This window comes from Arachis ipaensis, chromosome B8 (genome assembly GCF_059453495.1).
Source record: "Arachis ipaensis isolate K30076 ecotype BB chromosome B8, ASM5945349v1, whole genome shotgun sequence".
NCBI classification, from domain to species: Eukaryota; Viridiplantae; Streptophyta; class Magnoliopsida; order Fabales; family Fabaceae; genus Arachis; species Arachis ipaensis.
In genome coordinates, this window is record NC_142443.1 from 44,619,022 (window position 1) to 44,634,618 (window position 15,597).

The window sequence follows — 15,597 nt, forward strand, 5'->3', positions numbered from 1 at the left end:
ATCCTTGGGTCTTTTCCATGCAAAACCAGCTTGAATTTGAGCCTGATGAGCCTCAAAAATCGCCAGGCACGATTTTCTTTAATGAGGTCACGTGCAGCTTGCCGCGCGTGCGCGCCATGCGTGCGTGCGCGCCGATTGCTTTTGTGATCCAGGCGTGTGCGCCATGTGCGCGTGCGCGTCGGTGGAATTTCTCTGATCTGCGCAGATGCGTCCATCCTTGCGCGCCGCTTCCAGCTGTCTTCATCCACGCGTGCGCGTGCGCGCCCATGCTGAAGTTCCCAAAATCCAAATCTTCATGTTCCTTCCTCTTGTGCATGCTTTGTTTCTCTCTTCTAGGCCATTCTTGTCCTATAAATCCTGAAATCACTCAACAAATATATCACGGCATCGAATGGCAATAAAAGAGGATCAAAATATAGCAATTCTAAGGCAAAATAAGCATGTTTTTCATCATGAAGCAAAATTAGGAAGAGAACACAAAACTATGCAATTCTAGTGAATAAGTGTGAGAAATATTGACAAAACCCCCCAAATTCTACACAATATAAATCACAAAATTGGGGTTTATCAGCAACCCTCTTGGCAAGAACCTCCTCCATATTCTTATAGCTGCTATCCACCACTTGATGCATACCAATACCAATCAAACCCTCAACACTATGATCAACTTTACTCACAAGCCACATCACACTATTACCAAACACCTCTGCATGAACCTAACCTTTACCCATCATACCATCAACCTTATGTGCCTCATGAACAACCTTATGAACCACACTTAGAGCCACCACACACTACAAGATTAATATTTATTTGAGGAAGTATTTTGGTAAAGGTTTTTAAAAACCTCCACAATACATTTTATTTATGATAATTTAAAAAATTTCCACTAATAATTAATTAAAATTAAGTTTTGAAACAAAACCTAATTTTCCCAATTTTTCAAAATGGGACTGAGTTAGCTACTTAGCTGAGATTGAGTTAAGTGAGAGAAAACCCTTCTACCGCCATTTTCTCCATCAATTCTGCTGCCATTTCCGCCGGCGGCACCGTCACGACTGCCGTGTCCGTTGCAGTAGAGAGCTTCTCGATTGAGCCACCTCTTCTATCAACGCGTTTTCAGATCCGTTCTTCTATACGGTTGTTGCTGCCACAGTGGAGTTTCCACCGCCGTTGTTGCTGCCGCCATTTCTGTCACTGCTGCCATTGTTGTTGCTGTCGTCATTGCCGTGGTAGAACGCTTCTGGATCGAGTCACCTCCTCTGTCAACGCATTTTCAGATCTGTTCGGTCCAAGCTTCTTCTTCGACACAACCTTCTCTCCCTCCATATTTCTCCTTCGAGCTGCCGCAAGTACTTCTTCTTCGCTATTAATTTATTGATATCTCTTCTCTATTAACAAGCTCTAAATAAGAGTCTCTTATAGTTTTCTTTTCTTGTTCAAGATAGATTGTTCTATATCTCTTCAAAGCTAAAGCCTGTGAGTTATTTAGTCGCTTATAGAAAGCATGGAAGTACCTTTGTTTCTGATTCTCTTGTCTCAGTTTTGAATCTTTGCTGTGAATAGGGCCTATTGAGATGAACTTTAGTGTGTAAGCTTCCTCATTCAACTTGAATAGATGAGAAGGAACCTTGTAAATGCAACATTCATCAAACACCAATAGTTCAAAATGTTCTGGAATGTTAATTAATATTTCCTAAATCTTAGGTTTTGTTTCTCCTTCTAAAACATTATTGTTGTTAATGTTTGGAGAAGCCATTGCAACCTAACAGAATATTCAATAAATCACTTAGCTTCAAATATATATTAACATATATAATCTTGAAAGGGTAAAAAATTAAACTGAATCTGTTTTAATTTATACAAAACAGAGATATAAGAGAAATTCCCTAAATATATTTTACCAAATAGTAATGATTTTTTTTCTGTAAGAACTTGCAAATACCAATTAAAGTGCAAGAGCTAAATGATTAGTTGCTTTTCAGTTTCCATTATTCATATATTTTCCTTTATAAGGTTTGAAGCTGCCTTTTGATGTGTTTTTTGCTTTCATGTCTTGTAGTAATTAGTTTTGCTAAAGAGTTCAATGATACTGATTTATTATGCTTCATTTCAATTGAGTTAAAGTTGAAAATTACTTCAACAAAAACAGCTTTTTATTTCAAGCTCTTTTGTTTTTTATTTTTGGTTTATATGTCATGTCCCAACTGGATTATGTTTTCCACTCAATATGGACATCATCATTTGATTGATGCTGAATAGCATAGAAATTCTTAATTAAGTTTTTAAAAAATTATATTTTCATATCATCTACTTTAATTGGATTCTGTCACTTGTTCTATCTGCCTTAAAACTGAAAAGACTACTCTGTTATTCGCAGAATTCTTCTCAACCTCAAGAACAGGATCATAGACTTTATGTAAGTTACTATCTTATTAATTGCTTGTCAATTAATGCAATAAAATGAATTGTTTAACATATTAAGTTCAAAACTTTAAAGTTTTTAACATATTTACTTGTCACCTTTAATCTATATAGATATCTCTATCTAATTATATAACTATCTTTTGATCTCTACTTGTCGTATGGAATTTGTTTTTTCAAGTCCATGAACATATTTTTTATAGTACTAAAAAAGATATATTATCAAAGGAAAAAATAGTTAAATCACACTGAAAACCATTATCTCCATGTTAATTCCTTCCCCTTGTCTCATATATAGCATTTTTTGTTTGAAATACTTATTACTACATTTAGTTATTTTAATTAATTTCCAAATTTGTAGAGTATCTTTCAGTTCACTAATATATCATAATTACTTTGAGATCAAGCAAGGCCTATACACATAGTATTATTATATATTAAGATGCCTTAAGCATTTCTAGACCTTATCAATTGGGCAGCCCCTTTAAGCTAACTTGCAGTTGTTAGTTGTTATTACCAACCCCAGATTCCAATGTTGCTGCAGTTTACCCTTTTTTTTGTGTATCATCTTATTTTCTGCTTTAATTAAGCGTTTTTTATTCTTGGGTTATAGTTCACTATTCTTCAGAGTTCAGGCTGCTTATTGCTTCTGTACCACCTCTTGTCATTATTAGCTCAAACTGATTTATAGTGTTGCACCTTCCGAATTCATTATATTTCCTAAATAATCACAGGGAATGTATTGTGTATCAGGAGGGGAGAGCCCAACATCCAAAAGCAGTACTCATACTCATACTTGGATTCAATTTTCTAATAAGTGATACTTGCACCGTCCATAATACTACATTTTTTAGTGAGTTAAACAAATCTTTAGCAACCACAATTTTCATGGCTTGATAAGATACTGCATTTTTCAGTGAGAAACAAATCTCCCAAAGTTTAAAAAAAAATTGATTACTAAAAATATTAAATTGTTTTATTTATTTGTCCATTACTACAGCTCATAATGCTGGATTGCTGACCCCTGAAATTGTCCAAATTTTGGTTTAAGACCACACCATCACATATAGAATGGCAACGTGCAATTAGAGATTAGAGAGTGATAGCACTTTCCATTTAATAATAATAATAATAGTAATAATAATAATATAATAATAATGATAGCACTTTCCATTTAGCTGGATGCATGTCACCGTCACTTTTATTGTTTTTTGGCTCCTTTCTTTAATGAAATGTTAGTTATTTACTATTTACTAATTACTATTTAGTATTTACTAATCAAGTATATGGATCCTTTCTTTAATAAAATGTTACCTTTAGTGAAAGCTTCTTGCATAGTCTTACTGTCAAACAAAGAAAAGGAGAATCAATTTTTTATTAAATAAATAAAATATATATTTTTACTGAAATTACTAATAACATCTTATGTTTATATATAGACCAATGATGTTGAAAACGAGCCTACTATCCCCTTTGATGCTAGGAGATTAATTGGTGATAGCAACAGACATTCAAGGACAAATATTTAAGATTTTTATGTAATTAGATGATATTAAAATATTGAATATTTTTACTTTTAAAAAAAACAGTAATAGTTATGTAAAACAATACCATATGCAATTATGTTTGGAACTATTGATTTTGAGAATTTTTTTTATATATAGAGTTATATCTTATATTGAGGAATTGTGTTATAAAAAATTTAATTTTTAAATTTTGATATTAAAAAATAAATTTCTAATTTGAGAGTATATAAATGAGATGAGTTTAATGAATGATTTGAAATTAAAAATAAATAATTAATTATAGGATTTGTGGGGATTTGAAAATCTCACAAAATAGTTAATTCTTGCTAAATTGAAAAATTAATTTGTGGGATTTTAAACTGCCACAAAAGTAATTTAAAATCGCCACGAAAGTCCAATATAAAACCCCCCACTAAACACACACAAAACCCCACTGAATAGATTGTGGAGGTTTTTAAAAACCTGCACAAAAGACCTTGTGGAACCTCAAATTTTGGGGGTTTTGGAAACCTCCACAAACCATTTGGTGGAGATTATAAACCTCCACAAATAAAAAAAAAAAGCTGTCACAAATAAATAAATATCTTGTAGTGACAATTCTAACACCAATACCCCACACCACTTCAATACTCTCATCAATATCAACCACCTTCAACATATGAGGACTTTTTCCCAAATGAAGAACCTCTTCTTTCCCCACAACCTTCAATGGAGGAAGCATTCCAATTCTTCCTTTAAGAACAAGAAGAGTACCAAAAGAGGCAAGACAACATCATGGCTACCTTAGCCGGAGCCCTATCCTACTTAGCCTTACTACACTCTTCAAACAATTCAAACACTTCCATGGATGAAAGTAAAGAATCAAATTCAATTGAAGCTTGTGGAGTGAAAGAGAGCTTGGAAATTACAAGGAAAAGAAGAGGAATTAAATCATGAGTTGCAAGAGGAGGAGGTTGAGATCAAGGAACTAGAAGAAGTGGTTGAAGAATTTGAAGAGGTGGAGATCATACACGAAGAGAAAAAAGGCATTGGAACCCACATTACCAAAGCTATTTGAAATCCCTCCTCCTAAGTCACTATCTCTTCCTTCATTTAAGTGGGTAACATCCTTAACCCTGAGCTTCATTATTCCACACAATTGTATGAACACTCTTGTAAATTTTTATTTTATGAACACTATTGTAAATCTTAATTTCTATTAATGCAATTTAATATTTCTATACTTATTGTTATTTAATTGATGTTGTTATTATTATTTTCTTGCACTTGGTAGCTATCGATTTTATTTTGATTGCAATTTAATATGCTTTTATTTTCATACACACCAAGTATTTGATAAAAATGCTTGACTTAGTTCTTACATAGTTTTTCTTCACTCTTGGCTTGGACTTGTGGACTTTGGTGACCTTGAGTCATTGATGTCCATTCTTGATTCATATATTAGAGTAATTAGTTGATTTGATTTTCACTAACTCTAAGCCTTCCATTAATAGAGTTGAGAATTGAAATCAATTATGCCTATTTGACTTATCCTCGATGTTAGGGTTGACTAAGTAAGATTAACTCTTCATAATAATCATATGTTTGTGGTCAATGGCTAGAATAGGTAACCTTGACTCTCAATCCTTTCCAAGAGGTTTCTTAGCACTTGAATTTCCCTTTTCTTTGATTACTTGCCTTGAATTTAATTGCTTTGATATTTAGTTATTGCATGTTTATTTAATTTCTTATCATTTACATTTCTTGTCCCTTGCCATCAACCCCCATTCCCTCATAGCCAATAATTGAGCACCTCATTGCAACTCCTAGGGAAGACGACCCGGGAATTCAAACTCCCGGTTTATATTTGTTTTGGATTGTGACATCTTTATTCTAAACTTTGATTGAGAGGGTCCATTACTGGTTTGGACTATACTTGCAACGGAATTTAATTTGTGAATTCCGAACCGACTCAAATCCTCATCATCACACTTCTTACTTTAACTCTGAGTGGGATCATTCTCAGGGCAGTTGTCGACTTGCCATTGAATTCAATAACAGCCAAATTTGTCTTAATCAAAGCTTCAACTATTTTTTGGAATAGTGGGAGGATGCTCTCAAGCAGCAAGTTAAGTACTACTCTACCATCGACCAAGATGCGATTGATTACCATTCCTTCCACCTTGGCTTTAATATGTCAAGGTCGAAGGTGACCCTTGGTTATCTCATCAGGCTTTTCAAATAACCCCTCTTTGATCAACCCTTTTTTGACAAACCTGCACTCATCCCCTAGGATGATATCATCTCAATGTCCTTCGAGAAAACCCCAAGGTCTTTCATAGTCACCCTGAAAGTCGATAGGGAGTACCAATATTGTGGCTACATAACCAAAACCAGTCTCACCATACATGACATCCAAGTCATCTTCAAATCCAGAGTCGAACATTCCTGTTAATGCTTCTTCATCTTCTTTTGACTTGGACATTAGCTTGGTCATGGATGTTTCTTTCGACACACTCTTTGGTTCTTGGATTTGGGTAGAGGATGTTTTATCTTCCTTATATTCTTCCTTATTCGGTGACTCAGTGTCTTTACCCAATTCAAGATATGGACCTTCTGTGTTGACATATGCCCTTTGTGCCTGAGTCACAACTCGTGGAATGAAGGGAGCTCTGTCTTAAAAGTTGCATCGAGGTCTAGCTTGACCGCCTCCTCTTCTGCTTTTCCCTCATCGAGAAGCACCTCTTTTTTTGTTTCTAGTCTAATTTCCAAAACCTCCTCTAGGAACGTTAAAATTATAATTCCTTGAGTAGTTTGGAGCATTGTTCTGTACCCTTCGACACATTAGAGGGAGGAACTCTAGTCTGATTTGACACCCCATGGGGTTTCTGATCGACTGTGACGATAGTGCGCATCTGTTGTTTGATAGGAGCACTTGAGAAATCTCGACTTTTACCTCGCTATTTTAGTTGGGCTTGCCTCAACTCTTATTGGTAAATCTGCTATCTACTCTTTTTGTAGGAGTCGAAAGTCAAAGCAACTGAGGTGTCAAACAAAGCACTACATCATGGACAAATAGCAACATTTCCTTCCTCTTCTCTTTGCCTTAGCAAAACATCCAATAGGTCCTCTCCTACCTTTGGATAGATGGGCCTTTTTTATTTAAACATGTCAAGTTTGACCTGATTATTTTTTCCTACAGGCTCGACAGGTATCATTAATCGAAAAAGTCAAATTCTTTGTTTTTGCAAACTTTGATGTGACCTGCAAAGGATCAAAATCCACTTTCATCTCTGGTTTCGCTGCGAACTTTAGTCAATCAGCTTCAATAGCCATCGGTATCAGGTCCCTAAAACAAACACAATTATTAGTAAAATGACTAGAGGATTGATGAAATTTACAAAAAAATTTATTTCTAATTTCAGAAATAGATGCCATTCTTTTCTCTTCAGGAGTACAAGTTCTTTATCTTTTAATAACATGTCAAAACTTTGTTCTGCTTTTTTTCAAGCAAAACAATAACTTCATCTTCCTATCAAAAGAGTTTTGTCTTTTGCTAGATTAAGAGATCGACACACATATGGGGTCCATCTTTAATTCTGCAGCAAAGGTAGACTCATTGTTCGACTCTTCTTCACGAATACAGCCAACATAATTTACTATTTTATTAAAGAAAGGTTTTCTGTTGCTCGACTCAAGTTATTCTTTCTTTATTTAACTTTTCAATTTGTTGAACTTTGTCAACTACCTGAGCCAAGTCAAGGAATTGCTGGTTCACTAATTTCTTTTGAATATTGAAGTCGAGACCATTGGTGACCATTTTGACTACTTCAGATTCTAGAGAAGGAGTAAAATATATGTTTCTCATATTTTTGAATCGAATCAAATAGTCGTCGATTGGCTCAAAATTTTCCCTTCTGACTGTGAATAAATCAGATAGAGTTACTTTCATTTCACCTATAAATAATTGATCATGAAAATTTCTTTCTAAATGAATCCAGATCTAGATTGAGTTAGGTTGAAAATTTGAAAATCATGGGAATGCATTCTTTGTCAAAGAAGAGGAAAAATATCTCATTTTCAAATATTCTTTACCAGCTAACTCACCAATTTTGACTATATAGTGAGCTATATGCTCGACCGTCAATTCTCCACTCTCACCTGCAAACATAGTGAGGGATTTGGGAGTTTTGACTCTCTTAAGAATTTTAGCTTGCAAGACATAATCTGAAAAGGGAGAATTGAAATAGGGTTGATTTGTTACTTCAATATTTAACCCTACTCGATTCAAAATCTGTTTGACAGCTTGGGTTATATTCTGACCATAAACTTGAACAGTATTATTTGGATCATTTTCTCTATTTAACATCAGGAGAGGATTATTACCCTATATTCCACCTATTGGTGGTACGAACGGTCAATTGACTACTCCTGCAAAATCATTGACAAGCTGAGCTATTTGCTCTATCCTTGTATTATTATTTCCCATTATAGGATTTAAAACTGTAGCCATCTGCTATGTAAGCATGTTGACTAAATCTGTTGTATAAACACAGCTAGAGATTTGATCATGTTAGGAGACGTTGTTCCCATAAGAACTTGTCTCGACATCTCTGGAAATATAGAAGCACGTCCTCTGCCAACTTTACTGGGGTTGCCCCTATGCCTTGTGTCAGATTGACATTTGGCATCACTACATTAGGTTGCATGGACATGGACACCGACCCTAAATATGGGGATTATTCATCAAATATTGGCTGGCATACCCATTGGAAGATGTCTTATAGAAGGTGTATGATTATACAGGGGTTATTTCTTGTCGTAGTTATACCTTTTATATATCCCATGTTGGGATTTTCCAATGCTGGAGAGTAATTTGGAGGCAACCCATATGAAGGCCACGTAGTGGGCATAGTGGATAGAATTTCCTCTGGGTCAGTCTCTGCCTCTGGGCCTCTTGTATTTTTATTAGTGTCATTATTCGATACATCAATCGAAGTAGAGGCACTATCAGTCATTATTAACTTGCCACTGTGTATTTGCATGCAAGATTTGACACATTACTTAACCTAGTGTCCCACTGGGTGGTAATTTGTTTCACTTGATTTTTGGTAACCTCGATAGGGTGTCGAATCATGTTTGTATCATAATCTTAGTTCAAGGAGCAGATAAGACTCTTCTGAAAAAGAATGGGATCGGCCCAGTGATAAACCCCTATTTTATGATGAATTTTGGGTTGAAAAGAGTAGAATTTATCAACTTATCTTGCATTTATTCATTGAAAGTGCATGTTTTTGTGAATTTTTTCCAATTGTACTTAATTGTGAAAAAATGCTTTTTATGCTTTAAAATTTTTAAATTTAATTTACTTTTATCTCATTCAATGTCTTGATATGATTGTTTAAATGATTTAAGGTTTAGAAGGCAAATATGACTTGAAAAAATGGAGAAAAAAGCATGCAAAAGTGAAAAATCATGAAGAAATGGAGTTTTGAAAATTTGCCTAGTTGTGCATATGCATGACAGATGCGTAGCATGAGTAGCAGCACGTGATTTACTTAAGTGAACATGTGGATCACGATTTCAAGCCAAATTTTGGACCAATCCAACTCATTTCTGAAGCATTCGAGGCAAGAATGCGAAGGGGATCAACCAGGTAGTGTAGAAAAGAGTGTAGGAGTACTGTAAAATGATGTTTTAGGTAAAAATTCTAGAGAGATAAGCTAGAAATTTAGAGTTTTTTAGGTTAAATTCTCCTTATCTTTAGGTTTTAATCTTGTTCTAGTTTAGTTTTTTTTTTGCATTTTCTTGTTCTAGTTTAGTTTTCTTTGCATTTTCTTGTTCTAGTATCTTAATTCCCTTAGTTTTACTTGTTAGCTTCTCAATTTTTGTCAATTTTAGTTTATGAACACTTGTTTGAATTCTAATTTTTCTTTAATACAATTTCATATTTTCATATTTATTGTTGCTTCTTTTAATTGTTTTTATTGCCTTTTTTGAATTTGGTAGCTATAGTTTTTATTAGTTCTTACAATTTATGATGTTTTCATTTTATGCCTTTCAAGTGTTTGTTAAAATATTTTTCTTAGTTTTAGAGTAGAATTTTACATTCTTGACTTGGAATTGAGAACTTAGGTGACTTTGAGTCATTGATGTCCAATATTGATTGGAGATTTAGGAGTAGGAGTAAAATATTTGTTTCTCATATTTTTTAATCGAATCAAATAGTCGTCGATCGGATAAGATTTTTCCCATCTGACTGTGAATAAATCAGATAAAGTTACTTTCATTTCACCTTTAAAGAATTGATCATGAAAACTTTTTTCTAACTGAACCCAGCTTTGGATTGAGTTAGATTGGAAATTTCAAAATCATGTGAATGCATTCTTTGTAAAAGAAGAGAAAAAATATCTCATTTTTAAATATTCATTACCAGCAACTCACCAATTTCGACTATATAGTGAGCTATATGCTCGACCGTCGATTCTTCACTCTCACCTGCAAACATAGTGAGGGATTTGGGAGTTTTGACTCCCCTAGAAAGTTCGGCTTGCAAGACATAATCTAAAAGGGAGAAATAAAATAGGGTTGATTTATTACCCCAATATTTAACCCTACTCGATTCAAAATCAGTTTGACAGCTTGGGTAATATTCTGACCATAAGTTTGAGCAGCATTATTTGGATCATTTCCTCTATTTAACATTAGGGGAGGATTATTACCCTATATTCCACCTATTGGTGGTACGAACAGTCGATTGACTGCTCTTACAAAATCATCGACATGTCGAGCCATTTGCTCTATCCTTGCATTAATATTTGCCATTATAGGATTTAAAACTGTAGCCATCTGCTATGTAAGCATATTGACTAAATTATGATGGCTATCCTCAATTTATTGTATAAACCCAGTAAGAGATTCAATCGTGTTAGGAGATGTTGTTCCTACAAGAACTTGTCTTGACATCTCTGGAAATATAGAGGCACGTCCTCTGCCAACTTTACTGGGGTTGTCCCTATGCCTTGTGTTAGATTGACATTTGGTATCACTACATTAGGTTGCAAGGACATGGACACCGATCCTAAATATGGGGATTATTCATCAAGTACTGGTTGGCATACCCATTGGAGGATATCTTATAGGAGGTATAGGAATATACAGGGGTTGTTTCTTGTCGTAGTTGTACCTCTTATATGTCCCATGTTGGGATTCTCCAATAGTGGAGAGTAATTTGGAGGCAACCCATATGAGGGCCACGTAGTGGGCTGATGACGGATCATCTTATACCCTTTTTCATTGCATTTTTAATGTGTTTTCAGTTATATTTTATTAAGTTTTATTAAGTTTTAGTATGTTTTAATGCAAAATTCACATTTTGAATGCTACTTTGAGTTTTGTATTTTTCTTATGATTTCAGGTGATTTTTGGGTGAAATTGGCAAGTTTTGGCAAAGTCTGATTCAGAGGCAAAGAAAGGATAGCAGATGTTGTCAAATTTTGACCTTTGTGCATTCCAACGAGCATATCATGAGTTACAGTGGTCCAATTTATGCGCTCTCAATGGTGTTGGAAATATAATTTCCAGGCTTTCCAACAATATATAATAGTCTATACTTTTCTTTTGAAATGACTGACCAAAATGGCGTTCAACGCCCAAGAAGGACCAAGGCTAGCGTTGAACGCCCAAAACTTGCATTCAACACTGCCAAGGGAGCACAAGGCAGCGTGGACACAATGCCCACTCATCCAAGTTGAACACCAAGCTCAACCCAAACACTCAACCAAAGTGGGCCTAGAAGTGGATTTTCGCACCTTTAGCTTAGTCTATCTCATTTTTGTAATTTTTAATTATTATTAATATCTTTTTAGGTTTAATTATTAGTATAAATAGAAGGAAGATCACCCTTGTTAAGGATCTTCGAACCTATCATACATTTTTCTCTATTTTTCTGTAAATTATGAGCATCTAAACCTCCTGAGTTAAGGATAGGAGCTATGCTTATTCCTATGGATTAATATCATTATTTTTCTACATTAATACATATTTGATTCCATTCTATGATGTATTGTCATTCTTCATCTTTATGAATATGGGGTGTTATGAGAGTTTGACCCCTTATTCTACATGAGCTCTTGCTAAGCCTTAGCCGGATAATATTGAGCTACAACTTGAGAATACATCACAGGTTCCAATAGAGTATATGGGCTAATTGGGATATGTGAGATGAAATTTCGTTAGCCATGGGTAATTGAGGTCTCTGTGGCATTAAGGCTAGAATATAGAGCATCATTCTCTGATTCGAAAGATCTGACCTTGTCTGTGGCATTTTGAGTAGAATCACCAGAGATTGAATTGCGTGAGCTTTACCTTCGTTCAGATTGGATGACCATTAGCACCGACGTATAATCTGGATCAGAAGAGATTAATGACCACTAGCCCCGGCTTTAATCACATACAACCTTGCCATTGAATGAATCACTCATTGTTAAAGTAGTCAGTAAGAAGTATTAATCCGGAAGAACAAGCATCTCCAAGGCCTTAACTGATTTCTCATTATTGTTTATACACCAGTTCGGTATTGCTTCTTTATTGTTTTGTTTATGCACCTACACCAACAATAATTATCTTTCTATTCGCCTGACTAAGATCTGCAAGATAACCACAAGTTGCTCAATCCAACAATCCTCGTAGGATCGACCCTCACTCACCTGAGGTATTACTTGGACAACCCGGTGTACTTGCCGATTTAGTTGTGCGAGTTACAATTTCGCGCACCAAGTTTTTGGCAGCCATTGCCGGGGATTGTTCGAGATTGATGATGCGTGAGCATCTTTCCTATCTTTTCCTGGTAAATTTGCATTTGAATTGTTAAATTTAATCAAGATTTAAATACTTTTTAGCCACTATGAATGCTACTTTGAGTTGTGTGCAATTCTGTTTATTTCAGGTAGTATTCAGATCGATTTGAAGGAGTTTTATAGAAGAAGAGGAAGAAAGTGAATGATGCTATCAATCCTGACCTCCTTGCACTCTAACGGACATAACTTGAGCTACAAAGGTCCAATTGATGTGATTTCAGCGACATTGGAAAGCTAACTTCCAGAGCTTTCTAGATATATATATATATATATATATATTAGTACACTATTTTCCTCTATTTTGTTCGGCCTCAATGGCGCCAAACTTGGGATTCTCCAAGTTTGGCGCCACACTCACCTACCTCCAGGAATGTATGGCGTGGAATTGAAGCCAAACTTGAGAAGTTTGGAGTTTGGCGCCAGTGCTGAATAATCAAGAAGAGTGTGTGCATTGAAGTAAAGTCAAACTTGGAATTTTCCAAGTTTGAATTCATGATCGCCGTAATTGCTAGATTTTATACGGGTATGATTGCGCCAAACTTGGCTCAGCCCAAGTTTAGCGCCACCCTTAGTGAATTTGGTGGTCCCCATCCGTCCAAGGAGCCAGCATGAAGATTTTATTAATTTTTTATTAAACTTTATTTTATTTTAAAATAGGAAAACATATTATTTAGTTTAAGAAAATATATTTTATATTAATTAGGATTAGACATAAAAGGGAAAAGATTTTGCCCTTCGGGCTCTTTTCCTCTCTTTCACCTCATTCCGCAGTTGAAAGTTTTTCAGAATCCTTGTTTTCTCTCTGAACCATGAGCAACTAAACCTCCACTGTTAATGTTAGGAGCTCTGTTTATTCTATGGATTAATACTATTACTTTTCTATTTTAATTCATGTATTAATTTTAAATTCAAGAATTATTTTCGTTCTTCATCTTATGAATATGGGTGGAACGAAAGTATGACTCTTATTCTAATTGAGTTCTTGTGAAACTTGGAAAAGCTATTTACTTGAACAACAGCTTGAAAATAATTTCTCCTAAATTTCTAACTATTTGGACTTAACGAGATACGTGACATATAATCCTCTTATATTTGGGTAATTAGGGTTTCTGTGGCATATAAACTGGAATTGAACTTAACCCTCTAATTGGAATCAAGTGACCAAGGAATTGGCGGTTGATGAAGGTTAGAGGAAAGCGCTCTTAGTGGTCGCACCACCATCTATCTGACTGCCTCAACGCAGCAGATGAACACACAAATATCTCTGGAGTTGCTTTAATGCAACAAATGACCTTTCAACAGGCCCTCTGCTTATTTTCTAATCTCTTTATTATATTACTCTTTTTTCTTTGTCTCTTTACTCTTCTCTGATTACTCTTTTCTCTTTGAATTCTTAACATTTTTCCTTAAACCTTATCTTAATTTTCTCAGGCATTTGTTCATAAAAATCTTAACCAACAAATCATTTCATAATCTATACTTTAGCAATTTTAACTCAAACTAAATTTAAAACTATTTTTCAATTTAATTCTCTTCAAAAGACTTAAGAAAATCATATATTCTAAATTCACCAAATATTTTTCAAAATATAATCCTCTCATTAAAATTAATCGAATAAAACTCTTTTCCAAGTTTACTAACTTCCCAAAAACTTAAAAATCATCTCTCTTTACCATTCAAATTCAAATATTATAAATTCATCAAACTTTTAAAAAAGTAATCCTTTATTTTCAAGCCCAAAACATAATTCTTTTCATATTAAATCAATCTCAAAACATAATTTCTTTCTTAAATAATTCAATTTGGAAACATAAACATTTCCTTGGTAAATCGAATTTAAAATAGAATAATTCTTTTCTTAACTAAGTAAAACTCAAATAATATAATTTTCCAAATTCAAATCTTTTTAAATAACATTTCAACAAAGCCTTAAGATTTTATAAAATTTTGGCAGCACCTCCCCTAAAATTCAAACTTAACCACCCTTACGGGTTTCCTCTATTTCAATAATTCACCAGCCCTTTTCTAACAATTATCAAACAGACGTTTCTCAATCAATCAGACATTCACAATTCATAATAATTAACAAATCAATCATACTCCACAATTCCCATGTAATCCATTAATCCAACTCCAATCTCATCAATTCATAATTACTTTCCGCATATCATAGAATCCTTTCCAAAATTTGACTCAATCAACTAGTAATCCCAGAAATCAATCTTCCATAGTTCTAGTTATTTTAAAGTCATTTACTCTTTAGCAAAGTTACTATTTTGTTTTAAAAGTCAGATTTCAAGAAACAATTTAATAATTAAACTTCAATCTTTTAACAGTTCTTATACTTAATTCTAATTATTCATGAATTAACAATAACAACCATCAAAACTAAATCCAACCAGTCGCAAGTTAGTTAGTTCCACGGACACTCCAATACATCAAATAACTAAAATCAACAGCAAACACTTATTCTCAATAATCAAAATACAACCACAACCAACTAATTCAGCATAATCACATAAATTAGAATTTTAAACAATTTCATCAAAATTAGAAAACCAACATCAGTCACAGCCTTAATTCAACCAGTTGCAATTTAATTTTACAACTGGTCACATCAATTAATCAATTCTTAATCATTATTAACTATTCGCAATTATCCAATTAAATTTATAGGCATTCTAAATTAAAAACGTCTAACTTTAAAAATAAATCCCCTACCTCAATGTCGAACCCATCGAATTTAAATGCGACGATCCCCTTCTTTTTCCAGCACCTATTTTCGTGATAGCGACAGGGGAAAACGGCCA